The sequence below is a fragment of the Phasianus colchicus genome, chromosome 17, assembly GCF_987193195.1.
Source record: "Phasianus colchicus chromosome 17, bPhaCol1.hap1.1, whole genome shotgun sequence".
NCBI lineage: Eukaryota > Metazoa > Chordata > Aves > Galliformes > Phasianidae > Phasianus > Phasianus colchicus.
In genome coordinates this window covers 13,934,020-13,959,723 of record NC_143452.1, presented here as the reverse complement: position 1 = coordinate 13,959,723, position 25,704 = coordinate 13,934,020, and the positions used below count along the sequence as shown (strand labels likewise).

At 40.0% G+C, this 25,704-nt stretch overlaps 1 protein-coding gene across 8 annotated transcripts in view; it reads right to left on the bottom strand.

Moving 5' to 3' along the window:
• The window catches only part of LOC149915653 (uncharacterized), a 132,806-nt gene that overhangs the window by 69,799 nt on the left and 37,303 nt on the right, over positions 1-25,704 (bottom strand). The window contains exon 1 of one of the 8 annotated variants that reach the window (XR_016472030.1): positions 12,233-12,547. The exons of 5 other annotated variants lie outside the window; for them this stretch is intronic. The gene's annotated coding sequence lies outside the window, so the exon portion shown is untranslated. Of the gene's footprint in view, positions 1-12,232; positions 12,548-25,704 lie in introns of those variants that run through there. 2 more of the 8 variants (XR_016472032.1, XR_016472031.1) reach the window with 2 other exon arrangements.

Sequence of the window (25,704 nt, the reverse complement as noted above, 5' to 3'; positions counted from 1 at the left end):
TGAGTGTCAGTTTCCAAAGGGCAGAGCTGTTGCATTTGCTGCAGCAAGATATATCCAGGTATAATCTGTTTCACCAATTATATGCTTAAAAGAAGAACAGGCAGGAATACTGCTGTACAGAGGAGTAAAGCACATTCTAGTGGAAGATGCAGGACTTCTGAGTTATGCTGGAATGAGTAGGACTCATTGTGAACAGACTCAAAAGTCACATTTTTGCCAAATTTGGATTTAGTTACACACGTCTCTCCTGTAAACAGATTAAAAAAAAAAAAAAAAAAAAAAAAAGTTCTATGGACCTACGGGCAAAACAAGTTTACTTCCTGTCCAGTTCCTTTCATTGACATTCATTGTAATTTCACTGGACTGGCTCAGAACTTGTTATAGGAACATCTGTAGGAAGAGAGAAAATTGAAATTTCAAAGTAGGTGGATTGTAATATATTAAATTAAATTATGACACTATTTTCTTTCCTATTTGTGACCTAAGCTTCCTCTTCTTATTTCTTCTTGTCTCTTTCCACTGCATCTACAATGCACATTTGCAAATACCATTCCTCTGCATGCTTGTTCAGTTAAAGTTCATTTGTTAAGGAAAGAGAAATAGCCCAGAGCCCCTGGAGTAAAGTCTCCAGCACCCAACTCCATTACTGCCTTCTAATACAAGTATCAGGCAAGCCTTGACTCACTCTCTTAAATACAAACACAATTCAGGTACAACATTTGAAACAGAAACAACCTATGGAAATAAAAGCATTTGCCTACACAATCAGTTCTCTCTTTGGTGAGAGAATGAGAGAATAAACTGCCTATGACAGCTCTTATTTGTACTGCTTTAAGCAAGGCTGGGAGGTGTTCAGAAAGTATGGTGATGGGGATGATATTGATGCTACTCTAGAAAGAATCCATTCTCCTCAGAGAAATGAAGGGCTGTAGACCATGAGTCTTTTAATCCAAGCGAATTCAGAACAAGCTGAGTACTCGCTGTCTTATCTACCCTAGACTGCTAACTGGGGTTAGCTAACACATTCCGCACCCTGGTCTAGACAAAGCCTCGGAGCAAGGAAAGCAAACGAATGACACATGGTGTAAAGACTGTATCAGAGAAAAAAAATGAAGAGAGACACTGTGAGAAAAGCAGCACTGACAAGAAGGAAGACAATGAAATGGAAAAAAAACAAAACACTAGAGTGAGCAGGAGCAGCTGAGCTTTGGAGGGTGCTCTTCTTCCTAATCCGTAACACATGCTTCCTCTTAACTCCAGTTATGTGTTTGTTTATTTGTTTTGTGTTTTTGTAAAATGAATCACCCTTATAAAAAAAAGTACGGATTTAAATTACAGAGGGCAGAAATCTCATTGTACGTCAGCTGCTTTGGCAAACTCCATAGGTAGTTCAAGAGGAAAAGCTACTTGGGAATGTTCCGATGAAGTTCCTCTGATTTTTTTTTAAAGGAAAATGACGCTATGTTGAACCTGAAACTTTTCATGAGAACAAGCATTGGAGCTATCCTATTTTGTACAAATATTAAATATGCATTCACTTTAGTCTCCCACTTCCCACAGAAGAGCTCTGAACAAAATCATCTCTTTATTCAGATCCAGTAACTTGCTGAATTTTTAATCAAAATAGAAGGGTACAACAGCAGAGCCCTAAAGCAACCAGTCTAATGATTAATATCTTCACATTAGGCTTAGGGTACGAGTTCTACTTTTGAGTTTGACTTAGGAAATATCTCACATCCCAGCTACTTGCCCTAGCTGCAGAGCTATTAATGACTTTGGGGTAGGGCTCAAGTGCTCCTCAAGGACAGCTGGGGGTGGTGAACATTTTAACTCAGTGTAGAGAAAAAAATGCTGAAAGAGCTTGAAAATTTTAACTGCTTCCCCAACTCTATTCAAGAAATGTGCAAAAGTTCAAATACCATGTGACAAACCCATCCTTTGTAGGTTGCAATTTGTTTGCCAGGTTAGTGTTTGCCAGGTTTGAAGATGTGTATATGTAGCATGTGTGTGTCTGTCTGCAAACCCAGTATATGGAATATGTGGCCTGGTATTCGGAGACTCTTTGTCCTGTGTATTTCTTGTGGTGTTGGTTATGTGCTTTATGTTCCTTTGTACATATGGCTTAACTGGACATCTATATCATTTGCATTTCTGAGCATGTACCAAAACCATGAAACAAACCTGGAGAAAATCCTCACATTTTATTTTACCTCTTAAATGTCACATGTAGAAATAAATGCAAACACATCCTTCCATCCAGTGCACTTACTCTAATGGTGTGAAAGACTAGTATGATGTATAACTACCATTTCCTTATTCTGAAGCCCTACTGATGAGAAGAATCTGTTGCTACCTCTGTTAACCAAAGAAGAGTTCTGTCCAAGCACTATAGGCCTTCTCCATCTGAAGCAATAGGCTTCCATAGTTTACTTGGAATCATACAAATGAATGTGAGAATTCAAAATAAAATTTGACAAATACTAACTGGCTAGATAACAATGTTAAGACTGAAATCAAAATATGTGAAGATGCTTTCCTCCGCATTTTGTGGAGGAAAGGTGTTTTACATATGTATTCAGTTTGGGATACAAAAGGTGATGGACAGGAATAGCAATACCCAGTCTCTTGGTGACACTGATTCTTATGGTGGAAGCATTTGAACACAGCCAGCTTTGGCCCTTTGGGCGCAGGCAGCCAGACATGTGCAAGTAACTGAAACAGATCTGTTTCACTGCTGCATTTCCGGGTGGATGCTCTGTTGCAATATGGAATATATTGTGGGTACAACCTTGCCACGGCATTACTGTTACACAGATAGAGGGACATGTACACTTTGATCACATGACAGAGACATTTCCCATCGTCTGACAGAGAAGAGGCAGAAGGGAACAGGATGGAGACCACCACCACCAGGCACCTGTCCCCCCCAGAGAGGGGTGTGGGGCAGTGGAAGTCACAGGGAAATTCTGTTTGCAGTTAAATCCTCTAGGTGACCAAAGCCTTGAACCTGTTTTACTTCAAACAATGTTCCATTCAAATTTTTAGGGCCCCATCCAAAGCCCACTAAAGACAATAAGATTTTTTCCATTGAGTCTAGCAGCCTTTGGATAAATGCCTTGATCCTGAAAGCCTGATCCACATGAGAAAGACTATGCACAAAAAGAGCAAATCCAGAAATCCTTTCTGAGATTTTACCCAATTCTTTTGAAGATAGGTATGTATAGAAAATTATGCCAGTGAAGCCAATTTTGTCCAATTGTGCACTATCAACTTCACATGCCATTTGTTGATCACAGAAATATGTAAGGATAAATCCTTTGGTCCTACACTCCCACATAATTGTTCCTGCTTGCTGTGTTGATAAATTGATTTTCTCGCTGCTTGGCTTTACTGTACCTGAGACAGTTATCAGAATGTAATTCAGAAACCATTTAGTACAGACTTCAGCATACACAGTATAGTTACAGGCTATGGTTCAGTTCTACTTAAAAGCAGACTTCATTAGAAAAAGCCAAGCTTTCAAACTGTAGTGTAGGTAAAATAAGTAGGACTAAAGCTTTTGCATGCTATTTTTGGGGACCATGGTATTTTTTAGTAGTATCTATATTATCTTTTTTCTCCATTTTGGAAGACATACCTTGCTGTGTTTGAATAAGACCTCTCTAAACCCCAGCATTCAACCATAAAAGAAGATAAAGCTCAAACAATGCAACATTTGTACTTTGCAACTCCCTCCACACAAGTTGAATTTTCACAGAAAATACTGTCTGAAAATATTTTAAAAATTCCTAGGCATTACTCTCTGTATAAACCTACCATCCAACTGTAATTCTTCGACGGAGCAGTCATCTGCTGGGACACCTGGCTTACATGCATGCAGCTGGGAAGCACGGTGCATGCCACTAGTCACAGACTCAACTCAAAATGTTCATTCTACACTGAATTTTCATACAAGGACTGTTAGCCCTTTTGGGGCCCTGGTTTTTTTTGTTTTGTTTTGTTGTTGTTGTTGTTTGGATAACTGTATTTATGCCCCGGCTGTTCTGCTGTCTGCAGGGTTATTTTGGTTAACACAGAGAATGAGGTCCAGTGTGACTCATAGCACAAGTAATATAGTTAGTATTGGTAATGAGGGAAATGGAGGTAGAACAGTTTCTTTACCTTCACATTCAGCTCTGACGTAAATCTACTTTGTTGATTTCTGTCATTGCTTTATCTTCTAAAGCTGTGCCGCTTCATTTTAAGCACAACCAAAACCTCAGATTGCCTTAGAAATGAGTGAACAAGGATCCATAAATGTCAATTCCCAGGATAATCCTTGACTTTTGTTTGGGTTTGTTAATTCTCACTTAATATTCACAACTTTGTAATTTGTTATTATTATTTTGCATTATATCTGAAAAGTTTAAGAGTCAATTAAGAAGCAGGAAAGAGGGAATAACTAAAGAAAAAATGCAGAGAATAATTCAAATGCAGTGTGACTCTACAGACGTGGCAGACATTGATTTGTGCCCTTAAGGAAGGAAACAGGGTGCTGTGGTGGGCCAGAGCTCTCAACCATCATCTGACTGCAAAATATTCCCTTAGGACTAATTTTGTAACATACAGTCACACAAAAACCATCAGCAGCTTCTGCACACAAGCTCTGTGATGTAGTCTGCACTGTTGCTGTGCTTGCATTAGGATGATCTTTTACATTATTTTGGTGCCAGTGTAATACAATGGACAATTATTTACTTGATTTAGGAACAGCCATTGAGCTGCCACATGACTTTGAGCAAGTTACTTGTGTGTGCTGTTTTTTTTAATTTGATATACTTTCAGATCTTTATATTTTCTAATCATAAATAAAAGTATTAATAGTGATGACAGGAAAGAATGCAACATGAGCACTATACATGGAGACTGAACAAGGCAGTACAATACAATTTTCAAACAGCATAACAGCATCTGCACCCAGATTTGATAAAAACCAGACTAATTTTATACGTATTGATCCTTTAGCATCCTGTTTTGAATGATGAGCTTGTTTGACTGATTTGCTAGATAAGTTCTTACATACTCTTTTCTAGTAGTAAGCGCAAGACCAAGCTTCAGCTTTAACCTGGACAATCATAAGAAACAAAGAGTTTAACACAACACACCTACCACTGATGAGTGCTGAGTTCATATACATATGGCAGCATTGAATCCTAGTCAGTACAAAATTTCACACGCTGTAATGAAGACTTTACTGCTTTTCATTATTAGACTTAAGGTGTTGCAGTCAGCTCCTTGGATGCCCAATCGAATACTCAGTGTTCCACGCACCGTGACAGCTAGACATGCTTCATGGTGTCTGTAAGATACCCTGATCGCACTGCTGGTTTAAATTCAAGCTAGCTTTCAGAATGCAGCCCTGAGAATGAAGAGCTGCTTATCACAAAGAGAGAATCAGTAGGAGCAGGAATAGGGGGAAGATTGGGAAGAAGAGACTGGAAAGCATAAAAGCTCTGTCGAAGACTCCCAGTGCTTGAGTGACTTTAGCCTGAGCAATCCAAGATGGGTGATTTGATATAATAAGGATGGTAAACAGGACAAGATCAAGGACAGAAAAGAAAAAAACAAACATTCAGGGCTCAGATAATACTGATACAGAAATCCCATGCACTGGCTGTTGTTAACAGTGTCTGTGTGACACATTCGCACCACAGCAGGGTGGGTGGGGCTGGGTGCTGATCTCAGCCTGATTGACGTTAATGACATTCTTCCAATGGCTGTGGCTTTCCTCATACCACACCCAGGAGGGGTCAGAGGCAAATTCCTCCTGAGTACTAATGTGAAAATACCGTATTTTTAGAGAAGTTTTTAAATGATGCCAGGTGTTTGCTCTGGTTGCATTAACTAGTCTAGTACAGTTGAAGCTCAGCCTGCACTTCCCAGCAATGTACCTACAACTCAGCTTGAGATTGCAACTGCTGTTTTTAATCCAGTTCCAGACACTAACATGATTATACACATCTCCATGATAGTGCCTCTTAAGCAGTGAAGACAGCAACATCTGTGAGTGTGGATTCAAGCCCAGCATAGTATTGTCAACTGTGGTGTTTATTTGTGTTGCCTAGAAGCCCCATTAACAGATCAGGATTGTGTGTGACAGACATAAAATAGTTGCACTTTCCATGGAAGGGTTATTTACTTCTGTTGCTTTTGTTCTGTCTGCTATGAAATGCTTTACTTCTGTCAATGAAGAGAAGCACCAAAAGTTGAAACTGTTGTAGGACCACTGTCTTCAGAACAGCAAGGCTACAAAGCCTGAAGCAGTCCCTGAGCAAAGATATCAAAGCATTGCATTTTCTTGTAGCAAGCCAGACTGTGAGCTTCTGGGACCAGATCGCAAGAGCACTGAAAACCAAAACTAAACAGCAAAAAGGAATCTTAGCCTCTTAAGACAAAAGTCTTTCTTAAGAAGAACACCATACAAATGCATTGCTTGCTTTCACATTTTCAGATGCTGTACATCTAAAAGTCACAGCGCTGTGCTGAATACTAAGCAGATCCCAGAAGAGCTAATGGAAAATGTTAAAGATCAAATTTCCTGAAAATCAGAATCTTTTCCTGTTAAGCCATTAATTTTAGAAATTTCAATTGATAAATAACTAATTCATGCCACATCTAAATTCAATAATGTCAATGACTCAAAATCAATGTGCTGAAGATTTTAAGAGACAGTTTCATAACAGCTTGATAGGAAGTTTGTGAAACCTGTATGCCATGGTATTCATGCCAGCCTCATTACTGTCCCCCTGGCAAGGCTGGTGTTTGCATGTTCTGTCCTGTTCTCTTTTCCAACCTCACAATCTCTCATCAGGATCAGTAATAGCCCTGTGGAAGCAAAATGCAGACTAGCCTGGATTGTTCCAGTGTCTCCAAATCTGTGGCAGAGCACAGGGTTGCACAGGTGGAGGAGGAAGGACGCCTTTCTCTAAACTACCTCATGTACACAGAGGTGATGGCTCAATCCATACCTGGTTGAAGCAGACAGCCAGGTGAGCATGCACATTGCCTGCACTGGTCTTCCTCACCCTAGCAAAGAAAAATGATGGATGCTTTTAATCAGAGATGCAGTAAGTGCCAAGTTCCATTACTATGGACCCTTGCATGAATCGCAGACCGCTACCACCTAGAGCTCAAGTGAGAACTCATTTCACGCTGGCAGGTACAGCATGACATATATACACAGCCTGGAGCCTTTCAGGTATAGAAATTCCTTCAGAGTCTGAAAACCTAGCTAAGGGTAAGTGCAGATCCATCTACAAGAAAAATACTTGTTGATGCATGTGTAAACATAAAGAAAGAGAAGACAAATCTTTAAATAAATTAGAATGCATTCTGAAAAGCTGAGATTAAATAGTGAAATGCTTTTAAATGCTTTTAAATAAATATTCTGGACTAATTTCCTAGATCATATTTTCTAGAATAGAGACCTATATTAGCCTTTCAACAGTCTGCCTACTTCCAAATTTTGCAAGAACACATTCTTCTCCTTTTTTTTCCATTTTCCTGGTGACCGAGTAACACATACGCTTTTTTTGCAGGGTTGGAACAGTGATTCCTTTTTGAAGGTGATTCTATTCGGCACTTCACTTTAAGGCTGAATGTTGAGGCTCAAAATGCTAATCAAAAATAAGAGGACAGAACAAACGGGGTGTTGCTTACAGAGTAGTGAAGTTGCAGATCAGCTGCTGAGGACAAATACCAGACACCAGAAGGCTCCGAAAGAACAGAGTCCTAAGATACTTAAACACAATATACTTCCCCTAACATAGTCCTTTGACGTTGCGGTCCTTTCTAAAACAGAATGTCTTTCCCACAGAATGTTCTCTACATCTACTCTAGGCCTTTCTAGAGGAAAATGGGGATGTGGCACAGGCTTTCCCTGTGCAGTGGGGTTCTCATTACAGCCAACTAAGTTCACCACTGCCTTGTGACTGAAAATGCAATCCTGCACAAGTCATTCTAATAAGCGTCTGTTTACATTTTCGGATATATAATGCTAGTTGACTGTATTCAGTAACTTAAACTAATCTCAAAAAGTAACAGTGGAATGTTTTGACTATCAAGGTATTACAGAGGAAAGCATATGTTTATTATTATTACTATGTCAGCAAGATTTGCAGACCAGCCAAAGATTTGGGACCACAAAATGACATTCCAAGCAGACAGGCAGTAATAATGACTTGTAAAAGGGCAATAACGTAAGTAATAAAAAAAAAGTAATAATGCCCTTGTAAAAGGGCATGCTGAGAGAAGGAAAAGGTAGAAAAACTGAGGGATTTTTTCCTTGGGTAATAGCTTCAGAAAAAGAAGCAGAAAGAGTCAAGCAATCAGGAATAAGATACATTGTCTTTGAATGGCCTGTGAGTTTTTAGTCGCCCTCAGCAGCAATTTAGGTTTCAGAACTATTTACAGAGCAGAAAGAGAGTTTGTAATGTAATGAGACTTGTAATGTCTTCAAACTGTTTTGAAGTGAAGGAATACTAAGCCAGGAAGTCTATGACCAGAGTGGGTTTTCAGCTCTTCTGCTATGCTCTAGAGTATCTGAGCCATGAGATAGCATTTTCTCTTTCTCAGTGTCCTGGTTTTCTCCTAAACCCAAAACATAGCATCATAACACACTATGAAGAAAACATCAACTCTGTCCCAGCTGAAACTGGAACACCTACTCATATATGCTGCTCACCACTGCAGCAATGTGCTACATAAGATTGGAATCAGAAAAACATCACATCTGATCTACACTTCCTGAGTGCAGCTTCTTCAGCACACCAAAATCCTTCAGCTGGCATCTTTGATGGAGTCACTTGTAAGCTACACTATGGCAAGAGACTGGGAGTTTGTGAACAGTCTCTTATTGCTTTGCAAATCTGAGTCAGGCACAGAAATAAGAGGGACAGGAAAAAAATAGAAAGGGAGAAGTGGTTAAGGCATTCCTATGTGACGCAAATGCAGTGATGTCAGAGTAAGAGACCACAGACATCTCTGCCAAAATGAATGGGATTCCAGCAGGCTCCAGCTGGTCTCAGGGTTTGTGCATTCTGCGCTGTTTCCTGGATACCAGCAATTCCCAGCTGTAAACTGAGCAACCATTAACCCCTTCCCTATTGTGCGTTTCCAGACAGCCACTCACCAGGGAGGTTTTTCCCTTGCTGGTAGAAGATTCCAACATTTCATAATCAAGCATCCTTATTGAATCAATGGCTAGTTTAAAAATAACCCCTTGACCCAAACTGTCTGGGAGATCTATCAAGAACAATGAAAAAAAGATGCTTCTATATAAAATACCATTTCTCATCTGATCTCTTAACAGCATCCTCAAAGTCTTCATTTTCGTTCCCCACTTACCCATGCAGGTTTCTACCGCTTCCACTTTTCTACGACCTTAATTTTTTCTTTCCTATTTTCCCCCCCCCCCCCCCCCTCTTTTTTTCCTCCTCCCTTTCTTCCTGTCTCCGGAATAAGAAGATAAGCCACATCTCTAACTCTGAAGTGGGAATAGATCTGAAGCCCTGGACCTGACATACAACTCACACAAATTTTTGTGAAGGAAAACTTCCAAATTCTTAATCTAGTGCCTGATTCCCTCTTGGCACAAACTGAAAACCTAATTTTGGATCATGAAACCCTGAACTTCCCGAAAGTAAAAATCTAGGCATGGATTTTTTTTTTGGCTGAGCTGGCTCTCCCACACTGGGAGTGAACAAGAATCTGAAGTCAGGCCAGACCAAAATAATCAAATTATTAATCACTAATAATAAAAAGGAATTTAAGCTGCAACTGCAAGTTCCACTGCTCTTCTCTGGGTATGGATTGAAGGAATAGAGAGCCAAGGAAAAAAACGTGACACAGATTGAAACATCAGAACAAATCTCATAAACCAAGTACTAAGCTGGCAAGCAGAATGTATGAGTTACTCTGAAAATTGCTATGCATCAAAGTAAAAAAGCCAAAGTAAAATACATATAGCATCAGAGCATGTTAAAATTATGATTATTACTTTTTTTTTTTTTTCAGCAGGGAGGGCATGAACTTGTCCAAAACCTAAAAAAGTAAAGTAATTCCATTAAGAGCTAAATTCCATTTTTAGCCTGATCAGCATAAACTTCTGCTGCCATCACAATGAGCCCATATACACACTGACTAATTTAGCCAACAAGGAATGTCGGTTGGTGGTTCCCAACCAATAGGTACCACTTTCTTTGGGACAGTCTCTAGCAGAGCACTGCACCTGAGCCCAATGCAGAGAGGGATGGGCCCTGCTCTCTGCACTGCACAGGCAGCCAGTCTCACCTGCCTATTCCCAATTGTCTCAGCAGCCAGGAGCTTAAACAGGGCAGACGCTGGGTCTCTTTTGCTGCTTTTCTAAGTATTGAACTTTTATGGTTCGTGCATTCACATTTTTCTCTACTAATGTGAAAATTGATAATTCTCACATGGCTGGAAGAATTCTTACTTAAAAAAAATACCGAAATCTGAAATTTGTAGAAGTTGATCCTGGAGCCTCATTTCAGTTGGCACGTGGTTGACACAGTAGCTGGATAGATCCGCATTCAAGAAGCAGGCCTCACAGCCCACAGCAGTGGACTATCTGAAGACAATGATTGTGAATCCTGAGCACACGGATTACCACTCTGGCAATCCTGCAGAAAGTTCTTTGCCACTTGCTCTATCCCTCATATTCCATCTATTCCAACTCATAAAATGCTGTACATTAGCCCATTTAAGACAAGAATCGTTGGGCCTTATTCTGCAGAACATTTTATTCCTTCCTGCCTCACTGCATGGATGTCTTATTTACCACTGTGGGGAAGTGCAGTTCCAGACCCTCGAGTGTCCTTCAGAAATAATGAAGGTGAACATTCCTTCAGCAAGAAGAAAGTGATACAAAAAGAAAGATCAGTAAGCTTAACAAAATGCAGAGAGAAAAAGTATATGATTCCTGGCTATAAATACAAGAAGAGGAAAACAGAAAATTCAGGAAATTAACAGCTTAAGCTAGACATTATTGCTGGTGTATGAGCAAATAGGCATTAACTGACTACTAGTAAAGTAAGGCTGAAAACTAGAAGGCTCACAGCCAGTTCTGCAGTCTAATTCTAGGGCTGTCAACATGGGAGCAGCACAGACAGAAACTCTTGTGGTAGAATAAAACTATTAGGGCAACAAGAACAGTTTTATAATGCAGTACTTTTGAGAAAGCCTCAGCAGGTCTGTATGCCTGGAAGTGCTCCTTTTCCTCTTAGCGGCTTTAGCAGAGCACCAAGCATTTCACTTCCATTCTCCTTGCAGTAACGTTTGCATTTCTGAGACCAAAGAGGAAGAGGAGAGGTTGTGTGACATTTAGGGGTTAAGACACAAAACCGTTTGCCTTTCTGTCTCTTAGTCACTAGCTTCTTGCCTGCTCCTTGACCATCCTGCTTTCATGCAGTTTGATTCCATTTATACAAGTTGAGAGCTAAAAATACACACACATCTTTTATTATTTGTTCTGTAGTAGTGCTGTAGAGCCCAGGACTGCCTTTCACACAGAATTACCATGGCCATCCTACATAATGGTTATTACTAGGTACATTTAACAAGCAAATACGGGAGCAAACACAACTCAAAAGGCCTTGATCCTGATCAGTGTGACGAAGCAGCCTTATTAGAAAAGACCTGTGGGATCTTTGAGTCCCAGAAAAAGGACACCACTGAAACAGGTTAAATTACCTCTATAAGGCCTAAAGATGCACACATGGCACTAATACTAAGTAACTAATACAGAATACAATGCAATAGTATAAAAATCTAAACAGTACAGTTACACAACAGTTTAGTGTGGAAGGGACCTCAGGAGGTCATCTGGTCCAACTGCTCACTCGCAGCAGGCCAGTTTGAATCAAACTGAATAGACCAGATCTCTACCAAAGCCTTTTAAAATTCTACTGTTGCCAAAGAATGTGCAATCCTGCAGATCCTGAGCCAGTGTTTCTTTGATATTCATTCTCACACAGACCGCTGGGTTTCCCAGCTAGGTGGAAATGAGTTTCATTTGAGTCTTGCTCTTAAAATCATTGTTTGTCCTACAGTAATTATCAACACAAAACCCCATAGGAAGATGCTACGAAGGCCAGTCAGATTAGTTACATCAAGCTGCATTAAAGAGCAGCCAGCCCAGCGTACCATTATTAGTCACAGCAGAGATTAAACAAACCTGCTTGGCCTCTTTCCCCTTTGCTTTGTACTGATGTTCACAGATAAATCCATGCGGGAGAAGCTGGAAAGAACTGAATGTCCTGTGGGAGCTCTTATCATGACCAGGGAGTGAACACTGAATAACCACTCAGCAAATCACCTTCTAAGTTTAAAAAGCAGCCTGTTTTAAAGCATGTTAGTCATCAACAAATTGGCTGGAATGTTCTTCATTCCCTCAGTTCCCCTTCTCCAATCTCCCCCTGCTTGGATTAGAGAAATGTTTTTCCTTTTGTGTTCTTCATTGACAAGAACAAAATCTTTTGCCTGGCTTTAGAATCACACTCATGTCATCTTGTTTGGAATGATAACAAATATGTGTTCAAATGTGTGTCTCCCTTTTCCTATGAACTGTAAGCTCTTGACACAAGGACATTTTCTTATCCAGCGTTTGCCCAGAACTGGTACAACCATCTTCATGAGAGCATGCCTCCATTCCTGGAATACAAGTAGTATTTCCCAGCCACACTCTATTTGCTGTTGTCATTCTTCACCGTAAGAATAGACTCAATTCCTGGCAGCTAGAACCTGATCAGAGAAGATCATCACCAAGCTCAATACTGTCCCATGTGTCTCAGGGATTCTTAGTTGCAGTGGAATGGGTTTCTTCTGACTGTGCCCTTCTCTTTCTGCCTCTTGTATGCAAAGATAACATTTCCCAATAAAACAGTCACATTTTTTCATATATATTTTTTTTTAATATACAAACAGCAGCGCATATTGCCTCCACATAATTTATTAATTGAGGCCTCTCTCAAAATGAGGGCTAAAAAATATAAAGAACATAAATTTATTCAGTCAAAACTACAAAACAGATACCATGCACTGCCATGACTCCAGGAATAGTGATTCCAGCATCCGCTGTTCTACCCCGTTTTCATTCTGACTTCACAGCAGTTACACCTTCTAGCCCTCCTTTTTCTTTACAGTTTCCTTCTCTTCTGATCTTCTTCCATTTAAAGGAAGAAGAAACTAAAGATTTACTTTTTCTATATTCTTTAAAGATGTCAAGTTACCCTACATTGTCAGTAATTACTATTATTAGTCATCCATAATTTTAGAAGTACAGATAGTTTGCTCAGCAAGTATGAAAAGTGGAATTCTTTGGGGCAGTAAGAGGTAAGTACTTTCAAACATCACTACTCATAGTTCTCATAAAATCATGGCTAATTCTTCAGTACTGCTTCTCATTAACACTGATTTTCCAATTTGATTATAGCATTTGACTCCAATTTGATCTCAGGATCTCCTCATGTCAGGAAAAATGCCACCACTGCCCTCTCCTGTTCTTTGCTTGTCTTCTGTTTTCATTCCTTCTTTCATTTTTTAATTAACTCTAGACCTATAATTTCCTTATGGATGTAACACAGAAGAATATCTAGAACACTTTTGTGCCCTCTTCTCTGCTGTACTTAGAAGTCTTTATGGCACAGACTCTCTTCTGCCTTTGTTTGTATGGCACTCAGCACAGGAGATCTTGCCAGGGGCACTGACTACCAACATAATATAACATAATATTATATCCACTCCTGTGATTATTGCAAGATCTGCACAGCTTTCCAGCTCTCACTTTTCAGTAATATTAAAGTAGGTTAAATGATATGATATGGGCAGCACTAAGTTGTTCTTTTTCTGGCATTTCATAGCTGTATGTGAAACCTCTGAAAGCTTAGACAATGTTAGAAATGTTAGAAAAGTTAGACAATGAAGCCTTCAATTCATCCATAAACAAAGCCCAATTATATCTCACTAGGAGAAAGGCAGGCAGGTGCTTCTATAATCAGCTTAATTGCTAGTAACTTTTGTATTATTTATTGGAAAGATTCATTTCCTTTAGAACTTTTGCTTCTAGCATGGAACCATCTTATGGTCCTGTCTGCACAGCTGAAATATCCTAACAATTGCATGTCTTTCCTCTTGAAATATCTACACAGTGAAGTCAAGTAATTTCTAAGATACTTTCTTTGAGATTAATTTAACTTCTGAAATTTGTTTAATAACTACTGGATTGTTTTCATCTTTTCAGCTCCCATTCAGGATTTTTGAATCTTCTTTTAAGTAAGTAGACATTAAAATTAGAAGTTGTGTATAAGTGACAGTGTCATTAATGCAAAATCATTTGGATTTTTTGGGCAGGCTGAGCTTTTTAAGTCTGTGCTACTTATGGTGACAGCCTGGCTCAACTGACCATTCATTTCCCAATTCCATGTATTTCAGTTACGCAGTTTGAAGGAGCTTCTATTTTTCTTTACTTTTTTTTTTTTCCTCTGGCTTTTTGTGTTTTTGTGCATTAAGAAGAGAGGCTTTTCCTGGAGAGCTAATGCAAGAACAATGTCCCTTGACTTCTCTACAGTTCCTGGAGGAAGAAGCACAACAAACAGTATAATTACATAAAACTGACAAATAATCTATGCTGTGTTGTTCCTAATTAGAGTCTATCAGTCTTTACAATGAACTTGCACATTCTGATACTTTGCTGCTATGATTCACTAGGCAGTTCTCCTATGTCAGGTTTGAAGTGGAACAGTGGCCTTACTTTAAGCAGCTTAGAGACAGTTACAGCTTAAAGAAAGTAACAGCTTAAAAATAGTTATTTCACATGTTCATTAATACATACATAATCAATCATAGGCTATGATATTTAGTGGATGGAGAACAGCGTAGGACATATGATTCTAAGGCAGAATCCTGATCCCAGTTCAAATGCTAAAGTTCTCATACACTGCATTTCAGCCAAGAACTTACTGCTGTTCCAGTCCTATTGTTTAACTTTGGACTAACCATTTAATCTACATGTATGTCAAACCATCCCCTGGCTTAAGAATAGGATGAAATTGTTTATCCTTTGAAGATAATCTAAATGTTCTGTTTATCCTTTGAAGATAATGTGGGATGCTACTCAGAATATACCCCCAGCGATTCAGGTGGAGACAGTTAGAGAGCTCCTCCTCCATCTGGACTGTCACAAGTCCATGGCACCGGATGGCTGCACCCTGGTGCTGAGGGAGCTGGTGGGGGTGATTGCTGAGCTGCTCTCGGCCATCTGTCAGCGCTGCTGGTTAACTGGAGAGCTCCCAGAGGATTGGAGGCTCACTGATGTGACTCCCATCCTCAAGAAGGGCCGTAAGGAGGATCCGGGGAACTATAGGCCTCTCAGCCTGACCTCGGTACCGGGGAAAGTAATGGAACAAATCATCTCGGGGGAGATCACACGGCATGTTGGTGGTGCCCAGGGGATCGGGCTCAGCCAGCATGGGTTGATGAAAGGCAGGTCGTGCTTGACCAACCTCATCTCCTTCTACAACTGAGTGACCAGACTGGTAGCTGGATCGCTGGGCTGAAGTGAATGGGATGAGGTTCAACAAGGCCAAGTGTCGGGTCCTGTACTTTGGCCACAGCAACCCCATGCAGTGCTACGGGCTTGGGGACGAGTGGCTGGATGGTTGTGAAGAGGAAAGGGACCTGGGGGTGTTGGTTGGTGCTCGGCTGAACATGAGCCAGCAGTGTGCCCAGGTGGCCAAAAGGGCCAGCACCATCCTGGCCTGCATTAGAAATAGTGTGGCCAGCAGGAGCAGGGAGGTGATCATCCCCTGTACTCAGCTCTGGTGAGGCCACACCTTGAGTGCTGGTTTTGAGTTCAGTTTTGGGCCCCTCACTACAAAAAAGACATTGAAGCCCTGGAGCATGTCCAGAGAAGGGCAAAGAAACTGGTGAGGGGTCTGGAGCACAAGTCCTATGAGGAGCGGCTGAGGGAGCTGGGAATGTTCAGTGTGGAGAAGAGGAGGCTCAGGGGAGACCTCACTGCACTCTGCAACTTCCTGAAGGGAGGCTGTGATGAGGAGGAGTTTGGCCTCTTCTCCCAGGCAACGAAGAGGACCCAGGGAAATGGCCACAAGTTGTACCAGAGGAGGTTTAGGTTAGACATGAGGAAAAACTTTTTCTCTCAGACAGTGGTCAGGCACTGGAATGGCTGCCTAGGGAGGTCATGCAGTCGCCGTCCCTGGCAGTGTTCAGGAGGCGTCTGGATGAGGAGCTGTGAGATCTGGTTTAGTAGCTTGTGGTAGCAGTGGTAATGAGAAGACGGTTGGACTAGATGATCTTCTAGGTCGTTTCCAACCTTGTGATTCTATGATTCTATGATTCTAAAAAAGCCGAAATCCTTCAGTTTAGAGAAAATTAATAAAAGAACTAAGAGACACCTGAAAATAATAGCAGAGCAGTTAAAAAAACTTTTTAGTTACATAGCAGGTAGTGAATTTTAGGAACTTGATGCCAAAGAAAATTGCAGAAACAGTCATTACCAGCAGGCATGAGAAAAGTCTGACAAATTAAGGACGGCAGGCCCATTAACAGACACTAAGCAGAGAAGTTCTCTGCACTCTCCCTAAAGCAGCAACTCTGGATGTCATGGGAAGATCAGGGAAATGGGCTTCTGAAAGTGGCCTGGCTCATGGCTTCACCTTAACCATCTCCTGTTTGTATTACCAGGCCATTGGACTGGCCCACGAGCGTATATCTTCTGCTCAAATGTTATTATGCTGAGATTATTTATTAAGCATAGTATATCTTGAGAGCTGTATGCTGGCTATCATATTTTAAGCAGAATATTTATTTCAGTGAAACTAGATCTATTTTTAAACCATTTTTAAATTAACATATGCAGTTACAAAACTTTTATGACTACCTTCTTCGCTCTTTGAACGTGATTCACCCCTCTACTAGTACAGGCCATGACTCTGTGCTTCTTATGAGTCTTGTTTTAGTAACCTGGTTGTTACTTGGCTCTAATCCATTTGGATTAGGCTTGATTACAGAACTAGTGCATTGGATAACCATAACCTGTCACATCAAACAACCATTCACTCTCATATTGGTTGGTGTGTTTTATTTCATCTTACTGAAAAATTACAGTGTTTTTTTTCTCACCCTGTGTTTTTTACATGTTGCATTGTAAAAGGAAATATTAAATCATGTGTTATTGAAATTAATTTCTTCTTTTTCTAAATTTCTCCTTTATCTTCAGAAAGAAGGTTAAATCACTGGAAATGGAAGGTGCTTAATGTTTCTAAGATGTAAGGTCACAAGTTGATGTGATAAATGTCAAAATCAAAATTTCCTGAGGACCATGGGACTAAAGCTGAGATTTGCGTGCTAGCCTTCTACATCTGGAACTACACATTTGGGAGACAAAATTAAAAACAGAAGTTAAGCAAGTTGTAGCTTCCCAACTATGAAGCTAGAATTTCCAAAGAGACAGGATGTTGTGGTATCTCCCTGAAAGCTGTCCTCACCTTGCTGATGAATTACAGTTCCTGTAATTTTTGGCCACATGACATTATATGATCCCATGATGTCCATAGCCTCACCAAGAGAATCGCAGTAGGTAATTCAGCTTGGCTTCTGGTGACTACAGAAAGTCTTACTAACTAATCACCATTTTTGAATATGCATGTCAAGACATCTACTACGTATAGCATTTGTGTGACTATGTTTCTCTCTTAAGAGACAAAATATAGATTTAAATGCAGCAGTTATACTGTTGAGGCAAAATAAGTTATATTGTTGATCAAAAATGGCAAAGGAATTACAAGCATACAGCTGTTCCCACTGATACAGCTGGATTCCTGCTCCAAGCGGGCAAATAATAGCAATAATGAAAGGGAAATAATGAGATGCACAAGCGAACAATTCTCTTCACCTCTCTAGCCCTATCTCCTCTCTTAGTACTTCAGTTATAAAGCACATTCATCCTTATTTAGTTTTGAGCAATGTAGAACCTCCTGAATCAGCTAGGGTACTCACTGGTATCAGAGTAAAATTGGTAATTTTAATACTAAAAAGATTTTGTTTCTCTGTACTGCTGGTAGACCAGCAGAAGAGCTGCTCTCCCTACAGCAACAGGCAGCAGACAGTGCCAGCTTTATCCAAAACAAAGAGCATTTTGTAATCCAGCACATAGAAGCTGCCCTTTCTTTTGCCTAATGAAGAAAGTTCAATTGCTGTGAGGTTTGCCACTCTCAGCAAAGCAAAGTGTTTTTACTATGAATGTTTTTGTTTTGTACAGAAGAATGGCAAAATAATTAGGAAAGTTTTGAACTGTCATATTCCCCTTTGGAACACAACATGTACATGGTAGAGTGTCACAGAAGAGCCCACGAATACTTCCTACAGGCTTCCCATACGAAAAAGAATCCTCCCATCCCCACAGCACTCCAGGCAATAGTAAGGCGTTATCAGAGAGGAAGCACACATCTAAAATAGTCACCAGCTATGGGCTAATCTGCTCATGCGATAAACACACAGTGTGATTTTGGAGAAAACATTTAAATGTAATCTTGTTTGTTACAGACTTCCCTAATGGCTAGTATCTGTCTGATTTGTTCTCAGTTTGTGTGATATTTTCCTTTAAAGAGTAAGTCTTGGGTCTGAAGAAATCCTGTGGAGGGAGTGAGAAATTTCTTCTTCCCTTGAGGAGCAATCTGATCTGGGAAAGAAGCTTCCAGAGCAGAAGAAAGAACATAACAGACAAATGGGACGAGCCAGTTACAGCAAGGAGCCTGTGGCTCGAGTGGTGACACTGTGAGCAGGAGGACCGAGCAAGAAGCCAGACCCCAAGGCAGAGCCCAGAGGAGTCATTGCCTGGGCACTTTTCTTTCTGTTCTGTCTTAACTACTCACTTTGAGTTTTCTTCATTGAAAAAGTTATGTATCCTAATTTATATTCTAACACAACTTGACTTTTAAGAGTTTCTTTTGTTTTAGCTAGCTCTGGATCACTTGGCCAAAAGTTCAAAGAACTGCCACAATGACAGTCACTCTGGGGATCCTTTGGTGCTTCAGCAATATTGGAGATCTGCAGGGGGAAGAGCCTGGCTCCTCTGGCTTCCGCCTCTCTTGGGCAGGAGTACAAACTCTGAATGCTGCTCATTATAAACAATGTGAACTTGTATCGTGATCAGAGCCTTCGGTTCTGATTTCTTTTCTGGGCAGCAGTTGATTATTGGTTCCGGTTTCACTGACTCAAGACAAGATGAAAAAATTTCTGACAGAATTAAGTTGGAGGTGGGCCCAGGGTCCGGGCAGGTTTTGTAAAGCCACCTTCTCCCTTGCTCTTGCAGCTCATAGGTAGGCTTCCATTGAAACGACCCTGAGCAGCCCAGTCTGGCTTTTCTTTTTTAATCTGATAGAAGGCACCACGTTGAAATGCCTACTGCAATTTTGTAATTTTTTGTTTCCCTAAGTGTTCATGAAAAACAAATTGAAGTGGATTTCAACTTGGACAAAGACAGTTCCTAATTGGAAGTAACTCAAAGGTTTAAGACATGTGCATGTAAGTGAATTGTAAATGACTGCATTCTTAAAATTAAGTGCAAGATGTAGCGTTGTCCTGAGTAGTGAAGTACTCTCTTGTATCAGGGCTGCAGTCCGTGGGATTTTCTCTTTCATCACCTGATTCAAAGAAAGACATGTACAGGTAACTGAACCTTCCCTGCTGACATATCTGTCAGCAGTTATGAATGCCAATGTGTAACACTTAGAACACCTGGACAAATAATCTTTCATAGTAAAACAACAATTTTCACTTTAAACCACATAAAACTGTTTATTTTCCTTGGCACTGCCCTGATTAAAGTGGAATCTTGTCATTTATTAGAAGAATCAGAGTTCACTAGATTAATTTTGTGAGAACTTTTGTTGATTCTAAACTGAACTACTGTTGTTGTTAAGTTCCTCTGGAACACAGAATGTTTTGTTTGGTGTACTTTTAAATCACCATGGGAAGCTACATGCCATGGATACTATCTGTTGCACGAATTAGCAAAAAAAAAAAAAAAAAAGTTAAGGTAAAGATATAGACATATAACACCACTGCCAATGCTGCATTATTGCTGTGTCAAGATACAGACAAAGGGCAAGTAGACTTAAAGAATTAATTTGGCTTCATACAATTATCAAAGAAAAGACGGAAGTACAAGTGGAGCTGAAAGTACAATGTGTCTCTGAAGTTGTATTATCTACAGAAAGAAAATCTAAAGGTTTGTCCTTTAGGAAAGACACCTGGGGTCTTTGGAATTGTTGAAGAGACATACACTTCCTTTTGGATAGATGGTGAGAAGTTGTGCTGTGCTCCCATCACCTCTCTCGGCAGCCTCCTTCCCACCTTCCCACCTCTGGCTAAGCAGACACAAACATGGGTAGCAGGGCAGCTGAAGTACGCTCCAGGCACCAAGGGATGCAATTACTCAGCTCATCTTTGGCAACTGCTGTGTTAGATCATGTTTACTTTCTCTGATGTCTCTACGCTTTATTTCTTGTATAATTTCTGGAACACTTTTTCTTAACTAGTTCTACATTACCATATAGACAGATCTATTACCGGTTTGTTACCATAGTTTATGGTCTTGTCCTTATTAAGATCTTTATCCTTGCTCATATTCATCTGTTAGTAATTCCATGGCTAAGATATCTAATACTATGCTAAGTATAATACAAAATTAAGTTAGTGTTTTTACTCCACTCTTATAACCAATTTTGCTTTAATTCTATTTAATTCGATTTAGGAAAACTTGCTGCTTCATTACTTGGGTTAGTAGATACCTGAACAGATTACATGTGCAGCCTTCATCAGGAACTATCGAACGCTTAATGATCTCCACTTCCTCCTTCACGTTTAACTGATTCACAAGCAACTGCCTCCCAACTCTTCTGAAGTTACTAGCACAATGTAATGAGAACAGGATCTGTATTTTAAATAACCACACAAGTCATCCTGTGTGTAGTGCCACAGACATCACAGAGATTACACTGGGACTGTAATATTCACTGCCATATTTTGCTTTAATACAGAATTATCTGTATCTATTTCCTTTAACTTTTACTCTAGCTTGTCTTGTCCGCACTGAGGCTCACTGAGCCTTTTGATCTGGAGCTGCTCCTCATTCATTGCAGCTACCCCTTACAACAGGGCCGGCTTGTCTCAGTAACTGGCAGATTTTGTCCTGTTGTATACATGTAGTTAACAGCCTTTTTCCTGTTTGTCTGAGCAACTATGTGAGGGATCTGAAGAGGCGAATGGAAATACTGAATTAGCTGTTATGTATCTGTGACAGAATGTTGTTAGCCAAGGTAGCTGAGCAGACAGTTGACATCCTCCAGTCTGGGCCATGAACCAGACCAGCTGTTAAATCACGTACTGTGAACCATCATTCAGTTGCTTTCAGGAAAAATGATGTAAGGCACAAAGATGTCACATGGTAATAAAGATTATATTAATCCCTTAGTGTTTGGCAGGGGCAGTGCTACAAATGATGTATTAATATACAATGTTGGAAAATCCAGGTTTGCAGCAGAAAAAGACTGCAAAATCCTAAATCTGGAACTCTCTCAGATTTTCAGTTATACCAGGCAACTCAGCATCCATTCCTGACTAACTGATGCTGTGCTTTGTGCCTGACAGGATTGCTGTCTTTTCTGTTGGCACTTAAACAGTTCATTATGTTGCTTTCTTCACACACCTCTGTTGTACCTTGAAGATGAACTCTTTACTGCTGTTGTTCTGCATGCACAATAAAAGCCCTAGACACTGTAGTCCAAGCTGAAACCTACAGTTCTTCATTTTTACAAGGGAATTGTCTTACAAAGAGCTTGAATGCTTAGTTAACTGACTCTTTCTCCATATGATAATTATGCATAGAACTACAAGTTGGAGAAATTCTTAAGCACAGTGACGGGCAGTTTAACTACTTAATATTTGTAGACAAATAAATTGCAAAGGACTTCTGGACGTTACGGTGTCCAATCTCCTGCCAAACCTAGCACAACTGAGTGTGGATGTGTTTCCTCTTCCCACCTCTTTGAAGTGTTTGTGGTCTTTTATTACGTGGGTCACAGTGCTGGGCAAAAGCAAATCACTTCATATACTACAAAGAATGATCACTATACTTTCTAGAAATCAGATTAATCCTGATGGGCAGTCAAAAATTGCAGCTGCAGAAAGTGACATATCCTTTGCATTTCTTTGCAAGATTCAGCTTTGCTAAATGAAGCCTTCAATCAGATGGATTCTTTACTCACAATGCAATATTCTGTCTCTCATGTATATGGCTACATCTACTATTATTCTGCTATACTTTAATTTCTATTTCCTTCTTTTTTTTATATAATTTCAGCTAAAGGATACACCTTGAGAGATGGAAAGCAGATAGTGGTTAAAGAAAGATCTTTATAGCAGTATTCTTACAAAACAGTCGTGCATTAATTAACATCAGCATAGGCAACGTGAATAATTTTGTTGAGAATCTCTGGGATGCTGTCTTTTCCATCCTTTATTCAAACAATGCTGTAATTCAAAATATGAACACAATGATGAAATAAAGCACGTGTTTTGTGGGTTTAACATGTGAGCAGCATGACCTATTACTCCTAGGTACACACATGGTCTGTGTTGTAAAGCATAATCAGCAGATATAATCTAACCAGGCCTAACTCAGAGTAACACAAGGACACTTTCATTTGTTAAATTATACATGGGAAATTTCAGCTTTGATAACATGGCATCTTCCAATCATATCCAGTTGTTGACCTACGGAGACAGTATGTCCTGTCCCTATTGCACATTCAACCCATTCTCTTGCTTTCAAGCAGAGACAAAAAATGGTACATTGAGTCTGCGGTTGCCTGTGGCCTGTGCAATACAGGCACCTCTGTTTAACATGCTCTGCTTTAACAGCTTGAAATACAAAGTCCTGTTCAGAACTTAACACACTAGGAAAGCCTGATCTGAAGATAGAACTGCTAGATTTGAACGCCAAGCAAAACTGCTCCCCAGCAAACATAGTGGATACTCAGTCAGATATGACGATTCTGTAAAAGTGATATGAAGAGCAACTAGCTCTCATTGTGCAAATGAAAGCTGGTGACTGAAAACTCAGTAGGGACTGTTATTTCTATTTGGCTGCCAATCTGAAGAAGTTAGTAAACTAGATGGAGCCTGAGAGCTTAGGGACACCATAAAAGCATTTCTTATTTGCAACTAAACTTACTGAAAAGCATTTCTGCATTCTTAAAAAAAGTGTGAGAGGTTTTACAAGCAAGTTACTAAAAATACTCCAACTTCACACCTACTTTATTTCCTACTCACTCCTATTACTCATCTGTTTCACACTGAACACTGACAAAAAGCCACCAAAATCAGAGAGAGGAAAATATAAATCTTAACATCCGCAGCCCATTCACACAGCAAAGAAGGAACATCTCTTTGAATGGCACAAGGTGGCCATTGCTAGATGGTATCAGATTTCAATAGTATATTTTGTGACATAGACTAACAATGAAACTAGCTTGAATTCCACACTGTGCCTACAAGAAAGAACTAGTAGGCTATTAGCTCAACTGATGTTCTTGGTGAACTGCAAAATAAGCATTGGATAAAACTAAAACAACTACCATTTATTCTGGTCTCTTTTCTCAAACACCAATAAATGTGAACTTGATCCCTTCTCACCCAGAGGGATGCCCAGACTGTCTGACAGGTGCTTTAACCTGCTTCTCATTGCCCGAGAGAGCCACCCACAGATTCCCTCTGGTGCACTAACGAGGTGCGTCTCTGTGTCCCAGCCATTGCTTAACTCAGTACAGTCTTTACAGATGAAAATACCATTAGAGCACGGAAACAGCAAATGCTGTCAGCATAGCAATTAAGCTGTCAGGACTCTGATGTGTACAGCTTTCTACATAATTATTAACTCCTTGGTTTCTCTTTTGCATAAAATCTAAATTTTATTGTTAGCTCTAAAGCACTGTAGGAAACTTCAAAGGCCAGCTATAATAATTTTAATTTCCAAGTGACATTACTTTCCTGTGCCTGGTTCACATTTCACTTCTGACCCAGTGTTCCAGTTTCTCCACAGCCCCCAGCACTAACAATATTTTTGATATTAAAGATGTGCTTTCATCTGAACTACGTGCCCAAAAGTGAAATTTTGAGGAAAATCAATGTTTTCTCTACTTTATGCTATGTCATAAGACAATTCCTTGTTTGCAAACCTAGCTGCTTCTTTGTATGGAGAGAGCAGCTTCCAGAGGTTCTGCCATCCTGTGCTGGTTTAGGCACCAACTGGCTGATGGTCAAATGAAAACTCTTCCCTACCACATGTGCTCAGCCCTCCAAATTCAGATTCATTTTGAGAATTACACTGTTCAGAAACTTTTTTTTTAAAAATCACAGATTAGAAGTACACAGTTTACCATAAAATAATTCCCACAGTAACTCTGGATTGCATATTAGGACGACGCTCTTCAAATTAGCCTCTTCCTCTCTATTTCTGTTAGCGATTCAGCATGTGTTTTTACTCTAATCAGTACCTCTATCCTGTTCCATGTGGTCCTGTTGGTTCTCTTCTGCTAGTTGTTTGTGTGATCTTTATTTAAAGTTTTCTTACTGTAGAAAACCTTTCCAAGTTCTCTCTGGTCATTCCTACGTGGGTTTCATGTCTGCCTCCACTCAACAGACTGCACAGCATGAGCACCATACTTGGCTCCCTCACAATCACAGCTTTTGTCCTAATGTCTCCTTCTGCTTCCAGAATTCCCATACTGTGATAAGAGGATTCCCTCATGTCTGCTCTATGTTCATCATTAATCTCTCAGATACATTCACTGTTGACTCAGCATATTATATTTTTCTTACTGAACACTGAGGTCTCTTCCAAATTCAGGCTTTCCCTCCAGCTGCTTTTCTCCCTTAAAAACTCCTTTTCTCTTCTCAAACGCTGGCAGGAATTCCCAATAGCTGTTCTTTCTAGTTTCAGGATGAGACTTTTGTTGCAACTACATTTATTGTTTGCTCTATTAGAGGCAATAGATGTGTATGTCAATAACTATAAACTGCAGGTGATAATATCTATTTATTTTCACAGGTTATTATCAACACAAAGCATTTGCCTACTGATCTCAGAATAGCTTTACTATGGGCCCCAACAGCTGGTTGCATTTCTCCAATCTAGTTATGTTTGTGGTGCTGCTGGATTGCATTGCAGCTGGCTCTGCAGTTTAGCTGGAATCACGCTGGTCATTGATGAAATGTAGCCACAAATGTATGAGTCACTGCTAGCAAATTCCTTTTGTAATTTGTCTTCACTTGCAAGACCTTAGATCTGCTAAACACATAGTGCAGATAGTGGCTTCTTCATGGGAAATTCCTGGATTGTAGGTCATTGTTCCTGCTGCTACTTTATTTCAGGTGATCTGTATTTCAGTGCTGTGTCACTGAAATGTAACATGACATAATATGACAGTTTCCTACACCTTCTGTATTGCTGGTGGTGAAATAGACATTATTATTTCTAGGCTATTTTCTATGGCACACATGCTAGACCACAACATGTGCATTTTCCGTCAACATCCTCAATCCTATTAAATGTATAGCTGTGAAGTG